This window comes from Gasterosteus aculeatus, chromosome 12, assembly GCF_964276395.1.
Source record: "Gasterosteus aculeatus chromosome 12, fGasAcu3.hap1.1, whole genome shotgun sequence".
In the NCBI taxonomy this organism is placed as follows: Eukaryota; Metazoa; Chordata; class Actinopteri; order Perciformes; family Gasterosteidae; genus Gasterosteus; species Gasterosteus aculeatus.
The window spans coordinates 13,654,109-13,676,256 of NC_135700.1; the positions used below are offsets into that span (position 1 = coordinate 13,654,109).

General features: G+C 48.7%; 1 protein-coding gene across 1 annotated transcript in view; it reads right to left on the reverse strand.

Moving 5' to 3' along the window:
* The window catches only part of gse1b (Gse1 coiled-coil protein b), a gene marked incomplete in the record, with an annotated part of 32,697 nt that extends 25,471 nt beyond the window's left edge, over positions 1-7,226 (reverse strand). The window contains 1 exon segment of the mRNA XM_078084871.1: positions 6,968-7,226.
* Between the last annotated feature and the right edge of the window lie 14,922 nt (positions 7,227-22,148).

Here is a 22,148-nt window from a genome sequence, read left to right on the forward strand (position 1 = left end):
CTACATTCCAGTTCTTACTTCCCTAAACAAATAGCACCCAGGTTGTTTCCTGCTAATCTTCTCCTGTGCTGTGCTATCAGAGCGGTTAATTTGCTAACACAAAACAAACATTTCACGTTGCAGCGTTTTTCACCAGCGGCCTTCTTTCTTTGCTTTCAATGCAGCAGCGCGGGAAGTTCGGCCCACTTTTCGGTTATCATGAGCAAACAGCTGATAACTGAAACGAACCCCCAGACCTTGAGATGTAGATCTTTCAGCGCTCATCCGGTTAGGAGACAAGTTATAAATACTGCAAGTGTGTGAAACTTGGTGAGCTGCGGGCGACATGCGTTTACTGCGGTTTGCCGAACCCGGCAAACCGCCACATCATCGCGCTGAGCAACACCTTTTACCGCGGAATCTTGTCGTAGATAAGAGGAAAAACCCCCTCAGATCACAAACTCTGATCCCGGCTGCTCGTCAAAGCACGGCGCACGTATACAAGCAAACGGAGACATGACTCAGTGGGAGAGCATGTTTCAGCCAGAGAACACAGGTCCAAACGCCCACCCGGCTGAAGGTGCCCGCTGTGAGTAGCTCAGCCACGGACGCAGAGTTGACTTGATGATGTCATCGTGGATGCTTGACTGACATGACGGCTGGCTGAATGCGTGCCGACAGGGGGGGATCCAAAAGGACGGGAGGAGGGTACGTGAGAAGTTGGCCTTCAATAAAGTTCGACTCGAGATGTGGAAAGATGAAAACAAGTAGAGAAACAACACGCCAGAATGGACTGAGTCAACAAGAGAGTGATGCGCGGTTAAAAGACGTTACTCATGACCTGTACCCGTAAGAGCTGTTGAGCTTGTGATAAAAGAACAAAAGATGACATTCAAGCTCGGACTGGAGAGCATTAAACAAAACAAAAACAACAAGAGAGCAGGAAGCAAACCGCAGGAGCGCCTGTGAATGTTCATTATTACAGCGGCCGTGCACAGGTCACATACGGCGTCGCACAGAGGAGCACATCAGGATTAACCTGCTGTGGTAGTTCCAGGTCTGTTTGACTTCTGAGATGAGATGGCAGAGCGATCTACCCTCAGGCACCGTAGCACGGACGGGTCGGCGTGCATGCGCGCCATGTCTTTTAATCCGCACCAAAGAGAAATCCTAATGTCAGAGAAATCCGGTTACAGCGGCAGCAGCTACAGAGGAGCAGAATCAAAAGCAACAGTTCCACTGAAAGAGAGAGAGAGACATCAATCAAGAAGCCATGAGAGAGCCAGAGAGCATTGCCTGTCTCTGAGCTGTCATTATACAGCAGGCCTCCATTATGGAGCTACAGCAGAGAACAGAGTACTTCTCCCTTTGACCTGGCTCACCGTCTTACACACACACACACACACACACACACACACACACACACACACACACACACACACACACACACACACACGGGAGCGACGTTCCCATCTCCTTCCTTGTGAGGCTTTAGATGATTTGTCTGTCTATGTAGGCGCTCGCCTTATTATTCATCCCTCACCTCTTACTTACCCCCACCCCCCCCAAATAAAACAGATTTCAAAGGGCCGGCGTCTCTCTCCCGGTCTCCACCTTCCTCCCTTGTATTATCCAACACACACACAGAAGCAGATTGTGTCTCGAGGGTAGGCACGAGCCGAGCTGATTTTCACTCTTCTCCTCCTCGCTGCATCCGACTCACCCGCCTCAACAGCGCCATTTCCTCTCTCTGTTAATTACGTAGCGGCTGTGGTGGGGTTCGCTAGGGGTGTGTGTGTGGTGTGTGTGCGCGCTTGCATATAATCTGGGGAGAGTATGGCTGTGTTCTCTGAGACACCAACGTGGGCGTATGACAGAACAGTCTGGTTAAGCTTCACAGCGCTGCTCAGGGAGTGTGAACACACACACACACACACACACACACTCAACGACAGAAACACACATAAGAGCCTCCTGTCTGTCTCTGGCTGTGGTCCATGCTCCAGGAGTCAAGCTGCTGTCTGTGTGGTTGTGCCCTCTGTAGCCTCTTGCTGAGAGGGATGGGGTGGAGGGGGCCCATCTTTCAACTCTCTATTCACTCACTCTCTCCTCAGGAGACGAGCGCCGTTTTCGCCAGCTCCCCTACATGCACCACCCCCCTCCCTCCCCCCACACTTCATTTTCTGTTCAACCTCTCCCTCGCTCTCTGTGATGAAGTCTGCTGGGTTGTGGTTGCCTAATTAGCACTCCAAATGCTCTGCATGGGCCCGGACTCCCAAGCGGCTCCGCCGAACGCACTGACACACACACGAAGCACCAACTTGACTTTCCGTAGCAGGGTCTGGTTGCCGATAGTTGCCTCCTTGTAACCTTGTGAGGGGTTTAATTAGTGTGTCTTCCTGCTTGTGCACGTATGTGCATGTCTGAATTGGTGGATGTTGTATGGACAGATGAGTGAACCTATTAGGAGACAACCCGCTGTCGCCATGGCCACACATCTCAGCCAATTGCCACAACGTGGGCTTCTATTGCTTCCGTGCATGAAAAGCATTTTATTATTCTGCAACACGTTAAGCTCACCAACAACTTCTGCATTTGGTACGGCTTGGTTGTTATCTGTACCAGTGGGATGAGTACAAACCAAAATCAGGCCCATCAGATGAGTGTGCTCCGTGCTGACGAATGAATGAGCCATTCTTTCCCAGGAACAAATCCCCACGACTTCCCAAGTCTACACAGGCAATATCTAGGAATCAAGATTTCATTCCAAGATAAAAAACAGCTTGGTTACCATAGGTTTCACCTGACCCTGGCTTAAAGAAGAGCCGAAATGATAGTTTGACTGAAAGGTTTCATCCATGGCCGTTTGCGCTCATTTTCTTTACATAGACAATTATTGTAGATATCCAGTATTGCTAATGGAGGTAACTGGTAGTTGCAGCTCAAGTTAAAGAGTTTAAGAACTGTGGCCGCCGCCAACACGTTCATGCACCTCTGATTAAAACACGCACAACACCCACTTCACTTCTTGTCCTTGACCTCATACACAAGGAGGCATGTTAAACAAACAGACACACACACAATATGACAGTCAGCTGATATAGCAGATATCAGAGGGAGGGAGAGCGGCTAACAGACCAGACATGTTGGAGAGAGACAGAAGCAGACACAGATAGAAGGGAAGAGGGAGATGATGATGTGATAACAAAAGAAAAGGCCTTTGTAGAGGAAGAGCCTTTAGCACAATGCTGGGTCACACCACGACAGTGGGACTGGAGAAAGCACAGAGAGCGGACGGATAGACGGAAACACACTGCAGGATACACGCGGGCGGAGGAACACACACCAAAACGCTGAATGAAAGTGCTGTTTGAGGAGGGCAATAGTCAAGCATGGTCAGTATGTGTGTGTGTGTGTGTGTGTATGATTCCCTTATCTACGGCGCTCACGTTGCCCGTGTGGCGTTTGCTTGGCCAATGCTTATCAGGCCGTGGAGAATGAAAAGGACCGAGGCAAACATCGGCTACACAAACATACAAATAATCTAAAGACATTTAGAGTGTGGTGTGGTCTGGTGAATGTAGCAAAAAAAGGCTATTTTTCTTGTGTGTGTGTGAACTAAAAGGTTTCCTTTTTGACTCCAGTGCGGTTCTACTTAATGCCGTTGAGGGGATGCTTCTCCAGCATGGGATCGCACGGCCACACAGCAACAACGGCGCGGCTCTGCGGCAACACAACCGGCTTGCAGTGCGCTTCATTTTGACGGCGCAGCGGACGCGATGCTCAAGTTCGGGGAAAACAAAAAGCGGGTACGGAGGTTACGGAGTAGCAAATTGTGAAAAAGAAAATGTAATGAAACCAAGTGAAAGGAAATTGTAGAATAAGTGAAACTAATGTGAAGCTTAAAAACAATCTTATCTCTCTCCTTAAGAGAAAAGGGTCAACTTGTGTGTCAGATCTGAGACTAATGGATGAGTATATTGACTACAGCGCAGTCACATACACATAGTAGTACTAATACTACTACCACCAGGTACATTTAGCTCAAGCGTTACAGGCATTGTCTGGTCTGACGTTCCCTTTCTATTGTTTTTATATTCCGACACAAACAAATCAAAAAGGGGAAAGGCATCAAACGGCGGCAGCAAGTCCAACAGGCGCACTTGGAGAATTATCTGCCGAGTGACGCAGAGGAAGAAGGGATCCAGAGTGTGACAGAGAAGAAGCGACAGAGATGAAGCGAGGGAGGTGACGGAGATGGAAGCCCGTTGGCTGGGGAAAACCTGTCTAACAGTGGCTTTGCCTCCATCGCGCTGGCAGACCACACAGCAGACCTTCCCTGAAACACAAAGACAGCGCAGTGTGTGTGTGTGTGTGTGTGACCACATTTTCATGCCACCTCAGGACATTGTTGTAATGCTAGTCAAATCCAAGCCTCGCCCAGTCAAACATATCCCATTGTCTCTCATCGGGGGCCATGTAAACCCATGCAAAGGCCTTCTCTGCAGTCCGTGCTATTCAAAGCCAGCAGTGGGGGCAGATGATAAGGAAATGCAAAGTGGGTCACCTTTAACTCCAGGCTCCTTGTGTCAACAGAACGGGGAGCTGCTTGGGACTCTCCTAATCACTCTCTAAACAGAGCCAGGTGCTGTTGCCACAGACAAACTGTCACCAACACTCTGCTCAACACAGCTGCCGTCTAGCCCCAGACACCCGCGGCACCGCAGGCTACCGCAGCATGACGGGCAGGACGACGACACCTGAAAAACATGCCAGCTCCGCGTGGGCGCGATCACAGCGTAAGGATTCGACAGATTTCAAACGGCGGATCACACGGGAGAATTTCTGTTCCTCTCAGCGCAGGATTTGCATAAATAATCTTGCGCTCTTATCATGTCCTGAACCATCAGACACATGTAAATCTGGGACAAGGGAGGACAAATCCACCCGGAGTTAGCTAACTCACAGCTTCTGCCAAGGAGGTTGTGTTTGTCCCTGTTACTTACTTACTTTCGTTCTTTCTTTGCATTTCAGAAGTGATGCAGAAGGCCCAGCGCCGCAGGCAGAGGGGCCGACCCGCCGCGTCCATCGTGTCCATCCGGTGCCGTGAACCAAATTTCCGGTGCAGCTCACACATGTTGAATCAGTGACAGATTTGAATCTAGCAGTTTAACCCCACCGCCTCGCCGTTCTGCTTCACAGCGTCACAGTAACGCAATTACAACAACACGTTTGCAGGACAACAACAATTAGCGCAGGACGACAACTATTCTATTCCATAAATGCTTCACTTAATGATTTCTGCAGATGTGAATAATGTTAACATCAGTGTGATGTCACATTATGTGGTCGGACTGCAGCTGTGTGAGCAGTCAGAGGTGAAGTTCTGGGGTATGTGCGTGTTTTCCTGTGTGACTTCAGTGGTTAAAATGACAGTTCAGACAGAAGATGAAACACTAATACAACACAAAAACAAACATTGTGAGAGCCCTACATCCACCATGGCTTAACCATCAACATCAAAAGTACCAAATTCCAGGGCAATATTTTTTATTTAAATTCATATCGTGTAATCTGTCCCCTTACAGATCCTGACGCCAGATGAGCAACAAAACGATTGTCATTTTATTGAAGTGTCTTTGGCTCTGTGGTCTTGTTGGCCATTGTCTCTTGTCTTAGTGTCAAATGTTATGGAACAACCGCCATGTCAAATTCCTTAGTACGTCTAACATATTTTGGCAATAAATGTTCCCGATTCCTGATTCCTAGAAGTGCGGTCAAGCTCAAACACCACGCGCGGTGTCAGCGACCAAGCGAAACAACTGGAAGAACAACAGCATCTCCCATCGACGCCAAACCAACCGTCCATCCTCCTCACTCATGTGTCACGTCCCCATAAAGTCGGTACACCGCGTGGCAGCGGGATAATAAAGGGCCACCGCAGTGACGGCGTTATATCCCACACAGGAGACATAAATGAACTATTTAAGCTGTTAAAGACACCAGCAGGGCGGCCTCGCCACAACTGCGTTGTACGTCTCGCAGTTATGGCCGACCTTATCAGCAGCAGCTAAAAACACACAACAAGGCTCCTTCTGGCTGCCAGATAACCTCCACCCGCGGCACGGTGCGTGCGGTGGAGCCTGTTGCTGCACGGCCGGGTGTGTACACCCCCGTCCCCCCCCCCCCCCCCTTCAAAGGCCCCAGAGGTGTGTGAGCGGAACGAGTGGCGCGCGCGCCCGTGCGTCCTCGTCAGAAGCAGCTGTTGCAAAAGCGCCCGGAGATCAAGAGAAGCGGAGGAGTGCGTGGGAAGCGCGTCAACGCGGTCCACCTGCCGCGCGCACGCACGCGCGCACAAGGGTCAGAGCCTTGACCCGAGGGCAGCAAATGGTCACCATGTGTCACTAACGCGGGCATCGACACGTTATCACGGAGGAACCAGGCGGCCTCCACTCGTCCTAAAGAGCGTGACTGGAGACCGAGTGAAGCCAGTAATGCGATTGTACATAAAAGGGCGCAGAAACCGGTAGCAATGTTACAAGAAGTTATTTTGAGGGGGGGGGGGGTTGCCCGCTATACCCTTTAATATTTAAAACAGAAAAAAGAGAAACCATAACGAGCTGGATTAAAAACACCAAATAGTTAAAAATAAAAAATAAAACAACACTATCGCCACCTGAACCCACGGGAGTGGCTCGTTGTTTCTCTTTCCAGCAGCACTAACGCTCCTTTTTGGTGGATTTTTCGTCCCTCAGTCACACACATGCGGACACGCAAAACACGCGCGCACATCCGCGTACGTACACACACGCGCGCACACACACACACACGAGGGCTCGGCACCGACCTTCCTAAAGAGAAACAAAAGTAGCACCGTTTCCTCGACATCGCGAGGACTTCCTCGACATTATGACCCTCGCGCTCGCTCGCGCAAATAACCTTCGCGCTTGTGGACACGCAAATGCCGTTTCACGCTGAATTTACTCACCGCAAACAAATGTGTGCGCTAATCCAGTGTTTAAATGAGCAGCTCTCTGCCACCGTCAGCGGTAGAAGCGCGCGGCCATCCCTCCGTCGAGGACAGAGAGTCTGCACTTTGTTGTCACGCAGGAAGCTCCGACGCCTAGCGGGGCCGCGGGGGACGGAGCACAGCGCCGGGGAGAGGAGGAGAGAGGCTGGCCGGCTGCTGGGAGCCCGGGGGGGTGGGGCTTCCTCTCCGGGCGGGGGCTCGGACCGACGACGCGCAGACAGACGCACAGACAAGCCGGAAAGGGGGCGGGGCGGGGCGGGGTGAAGGCACCTGCTCCCCCACCCACTCACACCCCCCGACTCCACAAGCGCACCCCCCCCCCCCCCCCCCCCCCCGAGTCGAGCCTCCGGTCCACAGCGCTGACCCCGCAATGCCCCCCCCCCCCAATGGAATAAAGAATGTCCCGTCCATCCCCGACCAGGATAGCGAGAGTCACTTCCTGTTCCTTTGTAATACACCACAAATCTGGGACTTGCATGTGTCTTTGAATGCAATATGACAAATGACGGAGCCACTAGGAATCAATTATTTATTCATTTGCTCAAACAATAACTAGCATGCGTTATGGTTGGACGAATCATATTCATTTATTTTGTTTCAATCATTTGAATATCTTTTTTTACTCTTTAAAAACCTGGATGATCTTTCTCATGCAATGTCAATCAAAAGCATGTTGAAATGCAATGATCTGCACATTGATTCTATGGTGATTTATATATGTATAAAAGCCGCGCTTTAACCACAGTTTGCAATAACTATCAGGTATAAAAAGGATAAGACGCCTTTGTTTTGCTCATTACTAATATTACATGGCCGTACACGACATACAGTAGGTTCACAAAGAGAGGTGTAATTGCACCAAGTGTCCACAGGGGGACAGTCACCCACCAAAAGCACAGAGAAGCCCCAGCTGACCACCTCTTCCCCTTCCTGGTTTATCAATGGTTTTACTGTGGATTAGATACCAAAGACTACACAGGCTGTACAGGCAAAGCCGTGCTCGTAAGCACTAAAGACAGGGTGTGCTCCCAAAGCCAAGGATGAAAATAAGGATTAAGCAGGTGATGGCTGGGGAGGAAGCGGGATGAAGCCCCTCTCACGCTGTGCTGTAAATTGCTAATTCCTGCGATGCTTTGGATTAAACGCAAGCCCAATTACAAATGTCGTGTCTCCTGCCACAGCTCACTTCTCCGTGCTCACAGAAGCAATAGCACAGCATATAAAGAAGCCGTACTCAGCATTCCCCTTCAGGGAACTCTTGTATGAGTGCACCATCGTGTGTGTGTGTGTGTGTGTGTGTGTGTGTGTGTGTGTGTGTGTGTGTGTGTGTGTGTGTGCGTGAATATGTATTTGGGCAGTTTGTGATTAATCCTGCTTGTCTGGTCTTTCATCCAAGCGATAGCGTGTCCCTCACCTCTGCTTGACCTGAAATAGAGCGAGCGAGAGAGTGTACAAGGTATCCTGACAGTCGTTGCAGCGCGATGACCTCAGCCTTTGATCTGCCTGCTGTCTGTACACGTGCTCCCCCCAGGACTAGGCAGCCCCCTTCTGTTCAATTAGTCAAATAATAAGTCCTATGGGTATTCAAATGACTTAGTTGACAGTTTTTTAAGTCAATTAGTCAGGGTTTTTTTAATCACTGATCACTAATGAGTCATTTTTAGTGATTAGTCATGGCTATTGGGGTTGAGTCACTACGAAGGAAATAATCAGGAAATATCTAATCATAGATTCATAAATGTTTGATCTTTCAATAAGCACCCGATCAACGTTCGTCAGAAAGGACTAAAAACATAATGTTTTTCTCCAACTGAACTAGTAATTGAACTAATGACATTAACAAATAAATGCTGTGACTATTGGTCACCTTATATATTTTTAAGTCAAGGTTAGGCCGACCAGAGACACACAAAGCTTGTCAATATTTACTGTGCAGGTGTGCATAAAAACAGACTCACAAATGCTAAACTTCCGAGCAATTACAATTCATATGAATAGTGTATGAAAAAATATTTAATATATATATATATTTCAAATTATTTCAAAAACTAAAACAAACGTTTATGTTTTATAAATATTCATTCTAAATGACTAATTTGCAAAGCGTGTTTCACCCAATAAATCTTTTCTAATTACTATTCCTCTTCCCAGCTGCAGGTGCGCTACACAACCATAGGAGGCTGCAGGCTACTCACTCCTCCTCCTCCTCCTATTTCACCACCCCTCCTTTACTGCCTCCACCTCCTTTCTTTGATACTAAATTCCCACCATCCCTCATTGATTTGACTACTTGCCATTTCCCATCCTCGTTCCCAACATTGCCTTCCCCCTCTCTCCTTATCTCTGCAGCCTTTACCTCCCGTAGTCTCTCTCTCTCCCTCTCTCTCTCTCAGCAGTGGACCTGGCCTTAGGCATCGTTAGCTTAATTTAATAAAGGGACTTAAGCTTTTGAGAGGCTTTTGAAGGATCTGACTGCTGTTACATTCATTTCAATCTATCAGCCGCTAGAGACCCAGCCTTGTTGCAAGGCTGAAAAATAGAGCAAGAGTGCGTGTCGGAGAGATCGTAATAAAAATGGTTCTAATTATTAGTGCTGTGATGGAATCGCACACCTTGTGAACTCACAACTCTCTCCAGCTCCACCAAGTAAAAACTATGGGTAGGTGTGTTGCAGATGGGAATATCTGTATCATAAGTGTGTGTCAGCACACATGTCTTGTGCACGCCGCTGCGCACGTTGACGCTGGAGAGGGGCGCCTGGTTGACGAATAGCCGCGATGTGCAAGCATGCACGCTTTCCTCCCCCCACAGCATCTAAAAAGAATGGCTCTTTCACCTCCTTTTTTTTAAACTCCCATGCTCCTCTCAAAGACAAATGCCCCCCCCCCCCCCCCCCCCCGCAACCCTTCCCCAACCCCCCACCTCCTGCCCAGCCTCTATTATGTGGACGACAAGTGGCCTCGCTTTTAGCCTTCGCCATGGGGAAACGCGCTCAGAGAGAATGGGTCAGGAAAGATTTCAGCCCCCCTCCCCCTTCTGAACATCCTGCATGGCTCCCGCTACGACTTCGGGCCTTTTATCCAGACTACCTCCATAACCCACACAACCTTTCAGTAAACCAGAAAGCCGAGCAAGCAAGAAGCAAACGGGCCTCGTGTCTGTGCGTGTGCACGCATATGTGCTTGTGAGCGTGCGTGCTGCAGGGCATGTGCTTTACCTCTGGGGTATGTTACACATTCATCCCGGGCAGATATTAAATCAAGGCGACGGGGGTAATTAACATGCAGATCAGATGCCACACGGAAGACAGAAGAGGGGTTTAGCAAGGCGACAGATTAAGCTAGAAAAAGAGAGAGCGGTGGATGTGAAACAGAGTAAGTAAATGGAGAAATAAGAAGAAAGAGGTACTGCTTGACCGAACAATTTCCTTTTTTTTACCTCGCTGGTTGACCTGCTGTCGTCATTGTGTTACCAAACAGTGCTGTGAATAATGGTGTCAGTATACCAGCAGAAGGTACCAAGGGCTTTAATATAGAAAAGTAGTAGCATTATTCAACAAATGAATTGTTTCAAATGTGATCTAGTAGAAACCTAAGGATTTGTCCATTTTGTAACCCTAAAAATGAAATGTAACCGGACATCCTTATTAACAAAGATACACTTCACATGTAGCTAAATATACTGCTTATCTGCCACTCCGCTTACATACAAACATATACGCATCGACATACGGTGGAGCTCCGCAGCCCACAAACAAAAGAACAAGAAACTAAAGCTGACAGAAAGCAGAAATGTGCAGAGAGACGTGGGTTAGAATGAGTCGGGAGCAGGTCTGTGGATAGAGCACGCCTGCACGGCTCCCTCCTTGCTTTCCTCTTACTATCCAAGCGGCTGTGTATGTGCATGTGAGCAACAGGGGAGTGTGGTGAGGCCTATTAACAGACGCAGTGGTAATAGGCAGGGGGAGCCAGGATGTGTCTGAGCCACTGACCTGCCCATTAGCTCTCTCCACTCCGCTAAGCCCTCGCATCGATCACCCAGCCACACATAATTGATCTGGAAAAACAGGCACGAGCGTACAGCTTAGACGCCGCCTCCCCCCCCTCCCTCATTCCACCCCCCTCCGAGGGTTAGAGAGAGGAAGAAAGAAACGATCTGTGTGTGCGTGTGTGTGTGTGTGTGTTGGTAGAAATGTGTGTTCTATTTTCACGAATGTTTATTATGAAAGGCTGCCGGGTCAGAGTGGACACACGCATTCTCAGACACCCTTCATTACACGTTCAAAGAGGCCAAGGAATTTGGAGGCCCGTCTTTATATCATTGGTCCCATTATTCAAACGTATTCCACCTTCCCACCTCTTTGCTCTGACATAATTAACAATGTACACTCCTCCATTAGCCACGCTGGCAGCAGCATAATTGTTAGCTGTCAGTACGAACGTTCAGAGCGCATAGACGCCCTTAACCCACTCAGCACTTTGCCCAAGTGCATCCACACAAACAAGCACGGAATAGACCAATATGCGTGTACACATACACATTTGATCACTCATTGCACCTCCGTTCATTTCGTACTGATGCTGCCCCCTTTACGGCACAGCCTTTAGTCAAGAGTTACGTTTTTATGGAGAACGTCTCAGTCGCTAATTTGAATGAATCCTTGTAGAGGGAGGGAGGAGGGCTACAAATGTACAGCAAGTGGGGAAACGGAAAGCGAGGCGGGAAGTACAGATGGAGACATGGAAATGCGTGTCAGTCGGCAGCAGATGCGACCGTGTTTCTGTGAAGACCGGAGGAAAAAAAAAAAAAAGAAACCTGTGAGATGAAGAAGGCAAATAAGCAAAGACTTGTTTTTACACATACCCGTGTACACCTGTGCATTTGTGAAAACACATTGTAACACGCAGCACGGCAACGAGTGGAAATCACAGCGCAACAGTTTGACAGCAAACAAATCAATTAAACAGAGCAGGACTTCGGTGTGAGCCTGAAAGTCGCTCCCTCTCAATGTTCCTGTTAATCCACTGGATTGATGACTAAGTGGGAGAGTCGTGTAAAAACGGCAATCTCTTTGTGACTTGGGCATCATTTAAAAATAAAATAAAAACACAATCCATGAAACACTGTTAATATCCCGGCCCTTACACAAACACACTTACTCCCCTATCCTTTCACCCGCCCCCACACACGCACACATACCCTCAAACAGATGGCATAGGGACGATGATAGCCAAACCAATTATTTATCTAATTATGATTTACCACTTAACAGCATAATCCCCCCCGCAATTGTAAGGTATTAAAATAGGGGTGATTAAGGGGGTTATGCAGATCTAAACAAAATCATTACACTTGCAGTGGAATTAAAAGGGGGCAAACCTGCGGCATCGACGCTGGGCCTAACGTACACACGTGTTTTAAAGAACCGTTGGTTTGCTTGGTCTGATAGGTCCACAAATGTGTAGCATCATGCACAGGATCAGAGTGATGGACGTACAGGAAATGGAGAGAGAGAGAGAGTGAGAGAGAGAGAGAGGGAGAGGAGTAGCACTGGCCTGTGTGAGTTCAAGCTGATGCTAATAGGGTAATTGCATTGATTTCCATTTAGCTGCACTCTCTGATGTTATTTACAGCATTTAGCCCAACAAACAAGGCCTTTCTCTTTTCCCCCAGCGTGCTTTTAACTAGCCGTGGCATGCTGTCAACCCCTTTTCCCCTCCCCTCTGCCCCCCTTCACCCTTCTCACAAACTGCCAAAACAGCCAGATATATTATTAGGCCATTAATAGCAGTCACGGTCACACATCCGTCCACCCCCTCCTCCCTCCTGATTCATTCCAGTCCCTCCCTCCCTCCCTCCCCCCACTCAGGCCTGTTGGCATGGGCACTGAGTTGCTTTGACGTGGTCTTGTTTATTCAAGTAGGCCTGCAGATACGCTTGTGTGTGGTGGCGCGAGGGGCAGGGCGGCTTTTTGCGGCCATACAACAAGTGTTACGACTAAATGATGCTTTTCACTTCAGGTGTTCTAGACGTTTGTAGAGGCCGAGGTGCCGTTCCTCTCAATGCTGTGGCAATGTGGTATTCATACGCATTGACTATTTGGGCTCCATTCAGACGAATGACACATTTACGATCTAACCTAAACCTTTTCGTGCCCATGTCTCAACAAATCGAATAATAGAATATAAACTTGATTTTTATGTATGGAACTCGTGATATGAACATTATGACTGCGCCAAGAAAGTCCACAAGTGAAACCCAATCATCCTTTGGAAGGCGGCCTCCCCTCACCTCCCTCTCACAACAAAACACATTATGAGAGAACGAGAGCACGGCATGATTAGCATGCGGCCAACGTAGCGTTGCATTAATGCAATGGTAACGTTCGGGACAAAGACAGACTGCGGTTCGCTCTTCATCACTCCTCTGCACACATCAAGGACTCTGCCGAGACCTGCAAAGTACCACAGCCTTTAAAGAGCAACAGGAGATGCACTATAGCCCGCCATGTGTGTGTGTGCGTGTGTGTTGTGCATTGCGCTGTCATGCTTATGGTGCTTGTAGGTGAACACTATGACAGGGCAGGGGTTCGTTCTGAAATGATGAGCGCAATTTCTGTAGGAATGTTTTGTATGTTCAAGGTGAAACATGTGATCTGTGCTCCATGTTTGTTAAGAGCGTCCTCACATATGACTCATCTCGTCCACATCGTAGGACTGTGTTGGTGGAAAACTGCTATTAACACCACGGACACTGGTGTGTTATACATACATATCAATGCAACATGTGTAATTTGGGTTTAACCTAAGCGTACTGCAGTACCATTGGTGCAATGTTTTTGGCCGATCTCCCCTGTCAATGCGTTAGTAGCGTACTCAGAGCTCCAAGGTAAATGGATCTGCTCTCAGAAACGAGTGGAGAGAAAGCAGTAACGTGTCATGGATTATCCAACGAATGTGTTGTTCAGGTGGTTTAAGAGTCTCATTCCTTCACGGCCTTTTCTCAGAGGTTTGAGAAGGTGATGGTCAAACAAAAACAAAACAAATATAAAAAGACATTTCACTAAGCCTGCGTTGGAACATCAGCCATCTGTAAAACCGCCACCCCTCGATCTCCTGCATTATAAATGAACATGGCTGATAAAGAAAAACTTTCAGGCTTCAAAAAGAGATTCACTGTAACATCAATCGTGGCCCGCTGCTACAAAGCCAGCTATGACAAATTCTGTCATGGCAAAAAACAGGTGTGGTCTCTCTGAATCACTGCTAATGAAAAAAAAAAGGTGGGATGCTCCACACTAGAGCCAGTGTCCCTCACTCTCCCTCCCTCCATTAATTCCTCCCGCCTGGGGGTTCAAACGGCAGCGGCAAGCGTCCTTCTGTAAGAAGATAAGGGACGGCTAAGGCGCTTCTATCCTCACAGAACACACACACTCCGAGGGATAAGCTACGGACTAGTCCGGATCCTCGAAGCACACGAACACGCAAGAAGCAGACGTTACAAAGCAGAAGCTCATGTCACCGCTAAGCGAGCGGGAGAAGGAGGGAGGAGGAGGAGGAGGAGGAGGGGGGGAATGAAAGGATTTAGTCTTCATCTGCGGATGAACACGCCATCTCCTCCTCCCTGCAGGCTCCCTTGCTTCCTTTTACCTCTAATTGCCAATTGAGCCCTCTTTCAGCTGTGCCACCCTTAAACAGGCCCCACCTCTGCACGGCTGACGGCACGACGCCTTTTGGTAACACTCTTCACATTCCAAAGCAACACACGCTACGGCTATGAACATTGGAAACGCGTACTTTAAGCCGAGCACACGCTTCACACTCCTCCGACGCACTCTCCCCGCGTGCAGATGGTGTGTGTTTAAAGCCAGCGGGGCGATTCCGCACATGTCAGTGTGTGTGTGTGTTGTTGTCTGTGTACGCTGGTGCTCGAGGTCTCACCTGGGGGGGAAGAGAAATTAACACAAGCAAATTTTACGGCGTTCATTTTCATTTCGCCGGTAACAAGACCATCTGCTAACCATCCTGCTCTACACAGGAAAGTAAAAAAATAAAAAAAAGAGAAGCGGGATTGGCTGCAATCACTCCCACAGTCTCCTCAGCCCCCTCAACCCTTTCTCTCCAACACGGTGAGGGGCAGAGATAACACCTCAAGGCCACGATGTTGCTGCCAGCCTTTAAACCTCTCCGTCTCCCTCTGCCGTGCTCTCTGTGGTTTTCGCGATGAAAGAGGGGAGGCAGATCAGTGGAAAGCACGGGTGGCCAAAAGATTCATGCATCCGCGGCCAAGGCCAAAACCAGAGGCATTGCCCTTCACCGTTCACCTGCAGCGAGGATCGTCACAACGCGTTATGACCGAATGTGTTACGTAGATAGAAAATATCGAGTAGTGTATTCTTGCACCGGCATACAGATGAACTGATCTGTTTGCATGTGTCTGCGGTAGGATACAGACGGGCTCCGGTGGGCTGGTACAGACCCGCTCCGACAGCGGCTTACTGAGGGCAAAAAACACACTCACATATTATATTTGTTCAATAAAACCTTCGCATTTCTGCTTTGACTTTAATCTTCTTCTTCTCGCTGTACGCAGGCTTTTCAGTAAAATCTTGAATTTCTTGCAGCAAATAATGACACAAGGAAAAGGGAGTGAGAGGAATTCTCTGATCCAATTAGCAGCAAGTTAGCAACAAAAACAGTTTAGTCCAATTAAGGAGTGTTTTGTTGTGGTTTAAATACTATCCTGATTATCAAGGCGTTTTATTTGCTTCCCGGCAGAAGACACACTGCATTTGACTGCTGTAAACGGAACATTTGTTTGTTTAAGACGGAGTTAAATAGTTGTGTGTGCGTGATTGTGTTTGATAGAGGTTTGTGTGCTGGGGGATGCACGTATCCACCTGTGTGCGTTCATGTGCCTCCACTGGAAGGAGGGCACACCAAGACTCATTTCATTAACATCCAAAATCAGAACTCTGCGTCACTACCGTGGACCACCAACACACCCCGTCTCTCCCTCTGCTGCGTCCCTCCCCCGTTTGGCAGAGTCTTCCCCCCCCCCCCCTGTCGGCAGGTGCACTCTCCGGTGGCAGCCAGAGTGCCAACCTTCCCCCCATATGCCCGCCTCCACAGTGCCAGCTCACTCCTGCTGCTCCCCACCAGGATTCAGCTGGCAGCCCCTCCCCAAATCTGTTCCCGCTCCCCACCACCCGTCCTCCCCGACCCTCATCAGTATCCATCCCTGGCTTTCCTTGTCCCCCACACACACACACACACACACACACACACACACACACACACACACACACACACACACACACACACACACACACACACACACACATACATGCTCTTGACCTCACCCCCCTCGCGCCCGCTCTCCCTAACCTCCACGGCACATGTCTTATCTCGGTGTTTGCTTCAGCCTCCCCTTTAGCCCTTTTCTCGCCACTGACACTCTGCATTCCTCTGACCTTCATCTGCCGTTCGAAGCACCCCGACCCCCCCCCCCCCCCGACTCCCCCACCCACCCATAGTGCAGCCCTTTTTGAGCCCTTCCTTGACATGATGCTGAGAGACTGGAGCAGACACTCACAGAGCCAGGAGCCAGCCCCCATCAATCAGCACCAGAGTGTAGGATGTCAGATCGATGCGTCACCCTTCAACTGGTTGTATTCTGGGATTTATAGGCAAACGCGCTCCTTGACCAGTGGTGTAAAGCGCGTTTTACCGATTAAGTTATTCTTGTCTCCATTGGGCTCAGGGCATCAACACACACGTGTGAGTGTGTGAGAGGAAGTGTCTTTATGTGCGTCCACTCACTAAGAGACGCTGATGTAACCTTGCCTGACCTTTCGGCTCGTACAGCTTTCCCTGAGGGTGTCAAACCGAGGCTACACGCCGACGCCAAGCTGCCAGATAAACACCAGTAAACACACAAACACAGCGCCCATAGGGCTGCATCTGAGGGAGGACGAGGTCTATATATATATATATATATATATATATTAGAAAACCCTCTACCACATTTTTTTTCTCTTCTGAAAAGTAAAAGACACGCGTGGCTTTTCCGGAACATATTGTACACTCGCAATGGACCAACACGGCGTGTGAAATTTATACTCAGCCAGAGCCAGCGCGCTATTCGCGTTGTGGCCGGCGTAAGGCTTCCATAAACACAGAGCGATGGAGCAGTAATCCTGTGCCCTCTTCTCATTACTCCGCCTCCTGAGGAAGTCATCTGACCGTGCCCAGAGCCATCTATTCAGGTCACAGCCATCATCTATCATCCATCATCCAGTCCCTCCCTGTCGCCACGTCTCACACTCACTCACTCCTGCACACAGATCCAGTGCGTGACGCTAATTTTAATAGGATGTTTTAGGCCGAGATGTCCAATGCTAAACCACTGTCTGAGAATAACAGGCAGTGAAGGAGAGTAAGTGAGTGAGCTAAGATATGGACAGAGGCAGGGGGGGATTGGGAGGAATGAGAGAGACCCTGCCTCGAGTCATTTCCAGTATTTAACAGGATGTGATGAGCTCTCGACTTTCTCTTAATCTGTCCGCCGTGATTCATTTCTGTTTCCTGTGTGCTGAAAGGCTGGAAGCTCGGCACCAATCAGCCACGCAGAGTCACCGGCACGCATGCATGCACGCACGCACACGCACACACACACACACACACACACACACACACACACACACACACACACACACACACACACACACACACACACACACACACAATCTCTGCTAATAAAGTAGAAGACAGGGGCTATTCATTCATTACATCACTGAATGTGATGACGTCTTTGGTCATCCATTCCTGGTGAGGAAGAAAACTGACAACCAAGGACCTGCTAACCCCAACTGACCAATTTCACCTCAAGCAGGCCTATTTCTAACCCCTCAGTCACTAAATATGAGTATAGAGAAGCCCCCTGGTGACGCAGGTATTTACAGTTGTGACTATAAATACTGCACCTGGAGTCGGGCCATGGGAGGAGAGAGGGACCTAGCAGGCAAAAAGCTGGTTGATGGTACCCATTTAATAGCTAAATAGATGCTTGTTTATGCATGACAGAGGCATTACAAATTGAACTAAGAGAAGCACAGGGGATTGTACAAATTGCACGGTTCAAACCTCGGCTGCTCCCATGTTGAAGTGTCCCTGAGCAAGACACCTAACCCCTAATTGCTCCCCGGGCAAGATGTAAAAACCACGGGTTAAAAAAATGCAATGTAATTCGCTTTGGATAAAAGAGTCAGCTAAAGGTAATGAAAGCTGCCAGCTTAAAAGGCCGATCACGTCACTGCTAAATGTACTATAATACACATAAAGACACAGTCTACAGAGTTCCAGCAAAGAAAACTTGCAATCTCCACATGACTACTTCTCTGGATGTTACGCTTTGGGGTTTAAGTTGTGCAGAGGCTCCAAAATGTTTTACTTATTAATTCAAGAGGGATGTGATTGTGTGAAGAAAAATTAGGCAAAATGAATGTGTGGATAACATATGTGTCTCTGTGAAATGCCCTAGTTATGTATAAAGGTCATACAGATGTCCCTGCACCATATGCTCTTCCACTTCATTAAGGTGTACTAATGAATAAATACAATACATACAGAGATGGGTCCAACATGGTTTTAATGGATCATATAAACTCGTCACGTGACTCACATTCCTTCTCCCTCTCTCGTCATACCTTTCCATACATCTTTATATTCAATTATGCAAATGGCTGCTTCCTCTGAGCATTTTTACCATGCATAATATTATCACAAATTAATGAAACAAACCACTCAAAGAGTGCCACATTACCGCCATGCTGTCCACACTCATCATACAAAGCGTTCACCACCGGTTCCTACTGACGCTCCTCATCTGAGTGCACATAAGTGAAATAAAATACTGACACGGCACTTGTGTCAATGTGTGGTGATGTGCATCCGTGGTGCATGTGTGTGTGAGTGAGTGAACTCAAAGCCATCCGATAGAGACAGGGTTTAGGGTTGTAGCCTAATTTGATTAGGGGAGGCAGAAGAAGATAAGAATAATTAGTTAGACTGTTTCTCCAGCTTGAATGTTAAAGGCGACAACTTACACGCATTCACAAATGCACGTTTAGCCTCGCAAAACGCATGTGAGCCCATATACTCACCGCCTGCCGGTGCATTCTGAACTGGGATCCGTGTAAGTTTACACCGACTTTAGCGGCAAAGAGCAGAGGCGAGTGTCCGTCACGATAGCCAAGTGTTTGACAAGCACTGATCTCCCCGCACACAGCTGTGAAGAAACCGCTTCTCCTCCCGCCGCAGCCTTAATGCGAGTGCATTGTCCACAGCCACAGAGCAGCCGAACAAACAAACCCACATACAGAACAATGCACTATACAAACAGCATCTCCCCGGTGCCAAGCTGACGAGACTACCGGAGGGAACTGAAAGGGAGGAAGAGGGCTGACTGCAGTCCATAAATCAGAGCTGCATGCCGCTGTGATACCAGCAAAGCTCCCATTAGCCCTTGCACCTGTTAGCTCACAGAACGTCTGTTAGACTAGCTACTCGTTTCTGCTTTCTCTTTTGTGCGCGCAGGTGTGCGTGTGCAGGCGCGTGTGTGTGCGGCCGTGAACGTGTCGGCGTGTGAACCAAATGTCCTGATGGATGTAATAAGCTGGAAAATTTGACTTAAGCGAATGCGTCGAAATTTTGGGATTCTGGGAGTTAGATTAAAAGAGCGCCAGCACTCTCTTCAATGAGAGTGGTATCGATCTTCTCATCCTACTCTCGCCTGAACGTAGAAACACGCCAATTCCAAACTGAATTATTCCTCTAAGAACAATGCTGGAGTCCGGACATGTCGAGCTCAACTTAGCATAAATATTAGAGGGAGGGGAGAATGTTAAGCATGAAGCTATGAGGCTCGGACATGTATTCAAAAAAGAATCTTCATATTGAACGTTTGTGTGTGTGTGTGTGTGTGTTACTACTTTTGCTACTGGCTCGTATCCAGGGAGGAGCCCGAGGCCACAGGTGTGCAGGGTCAGGGTTTAACTGCCCCGGGTTTACAAGGAGGCTAACGGGGCAGCCGGTGAAATGAGCCGCTGCCAACCTTTACGGCCATGACCGGTGCAGTGCCACCTGCGGACCGGCGTGGAACAGATGCCACACAGAGAACGGGTCAGAGCTTTTATAGCAAGGGCAGAGCGAGGGAGAGAGAGGGGGAAAGGGGCGAGGAAGCTCGCGGTCCATCATCGTGGCTGAGCTTTACTGCCGCCACGGCCATCTAAAGACTGTCAGTGCACGCGCAGCGGCAGGAGTGGAAAGATGGAAGGGACGGAGGGCAGAGGGGCTGTAACAAATGAATGGATACAATGATGGAGTGAACCGGGGGGATGAACGCACAGAGGGAGGAGGAGAGAGAATGAGAGAGACGGGTGACAAATGAGAAGACAATAGCACGAAGAGAGAGGAGTGGATGCAGCCGAGAGATTTAAAGGAATTGATTTAGGGAGGAGAGGGCTTCTGCTCGGAAAGGAGAGACGGAAGGAGAAGGACAGATATTGTACTTAATTGGATATAACGATTACACTCACTGCACACACACTGTAGCGGACTTCTCCCCTAAGGTGACCAGGGTGTGATACTCTGCCGCACACGCAGAAGCAAATGGAAAATGTGCAAATTTCTTAAAATGAAAACATTCTCTAACTAACACACGCGACGACACTTCTCCGGTGCTGAACCAGAGTGATATGTAATCACGAGTGATTAGTCCACACTTTGATCGAGGGCTCCACACCCGGCATTGCTCCAACACATATTGATTACACTAGTGTGTGTGTGTGTGTGTGTGTAAGAGAAGAAAGGCTTTTTGTCACTCTGTTCCCTTGGAAATGATTCTCAGCGAGAGCCAGAGAGAAGACCGCTGCAATCAGACTGGTTTGGTCCTGGATATCCTTCACATGCTATTTTTGCCGCTTTCTCTGTATAATGTAAAGCTCGTAAACGCTTTATCTCAACCTGTCCAGTCGGCAGTCCCGACTAGTGGACTGGATCACAAATCGGTTGTCTGAGTTATCACCAAAACCTTGTCCGAGTTCTGTCATGACAAGACAGCCCTTGTTGTTCTTTAACCTAACTTCCCCTTTTCCCGCTCGCCTGTGTTTTGCAGTTTTGGCATCAATTAAATATTTTTGTTTGAGCCTGTTTTGCTTTTCTAATCTCTGCCATCATCAGCTCGTCTGTCCATCCAACTTTTTCTCCTCTCATTCCCCTTTCTCACTGCTTTACCCCGAGGCCATGAACAGCAGATCCCGTAGATCCGAGTGGTAACATACAAGTAAAAACCCACACAATTATACAAGGATGATATGCAGACAAGTGCAAACAGGCGTCACAAACAAATTAAACACACAGTACAACCGATTTCAACAAGGTTTCATCTGTTTGAAATCAGCTTGGAGAACAAAGCAGATCGGTTCAGTGCTACGGGACTATGGCCAAACAAACACACACACACACAACTGGGTGAATGACCACCTACAGGTTAATGCCTGGCAGACATAATACAATAAGTAGTGCACAAGTGAAAAGGCATATAGAGAAGGATTGACATGCTCCATCCTGAAGTGGTTACTTTCTGCTCCCCCTACGCTGTCATGTAAACGCCACCCAAGTTCAAGTATCCTCCTTTCCACGTCTACCGCGACCCCCCTCGCCGCTGTTCCATCTCAACGCATCTCTTGCCCCTCTGTCTCTTGCTACCAGTCACAAACCCTCCCGAGCAATTCGTCTTTATTTAACCCAACCTTTTTTTGTTGTCAAATAATCACAGCTAGCATGTGTCTGACACGGTCGCCAAGGCAACGTCGATTAGGACGGGAAGCCAGGCGGGGGGGCTCTTTATCTGCCTGAATGAAAGAGGGGGGAAGAGAAGAAGCAACCCACAGCGCTGAACGCACGCACACGCACACGCACACACACACACACACACACACACACAAGCCTCACCAGCTTTGGCCACCGTCACAACCCAGTCGCTCTCTATGTGTGTCCAACTCGCGCGGGGCTCCCGCTGTTACCAGGGTTCGTCTGGGGGGGGTTTAGGGTTCAAAAGGGGCAACACGTAGGGTGTG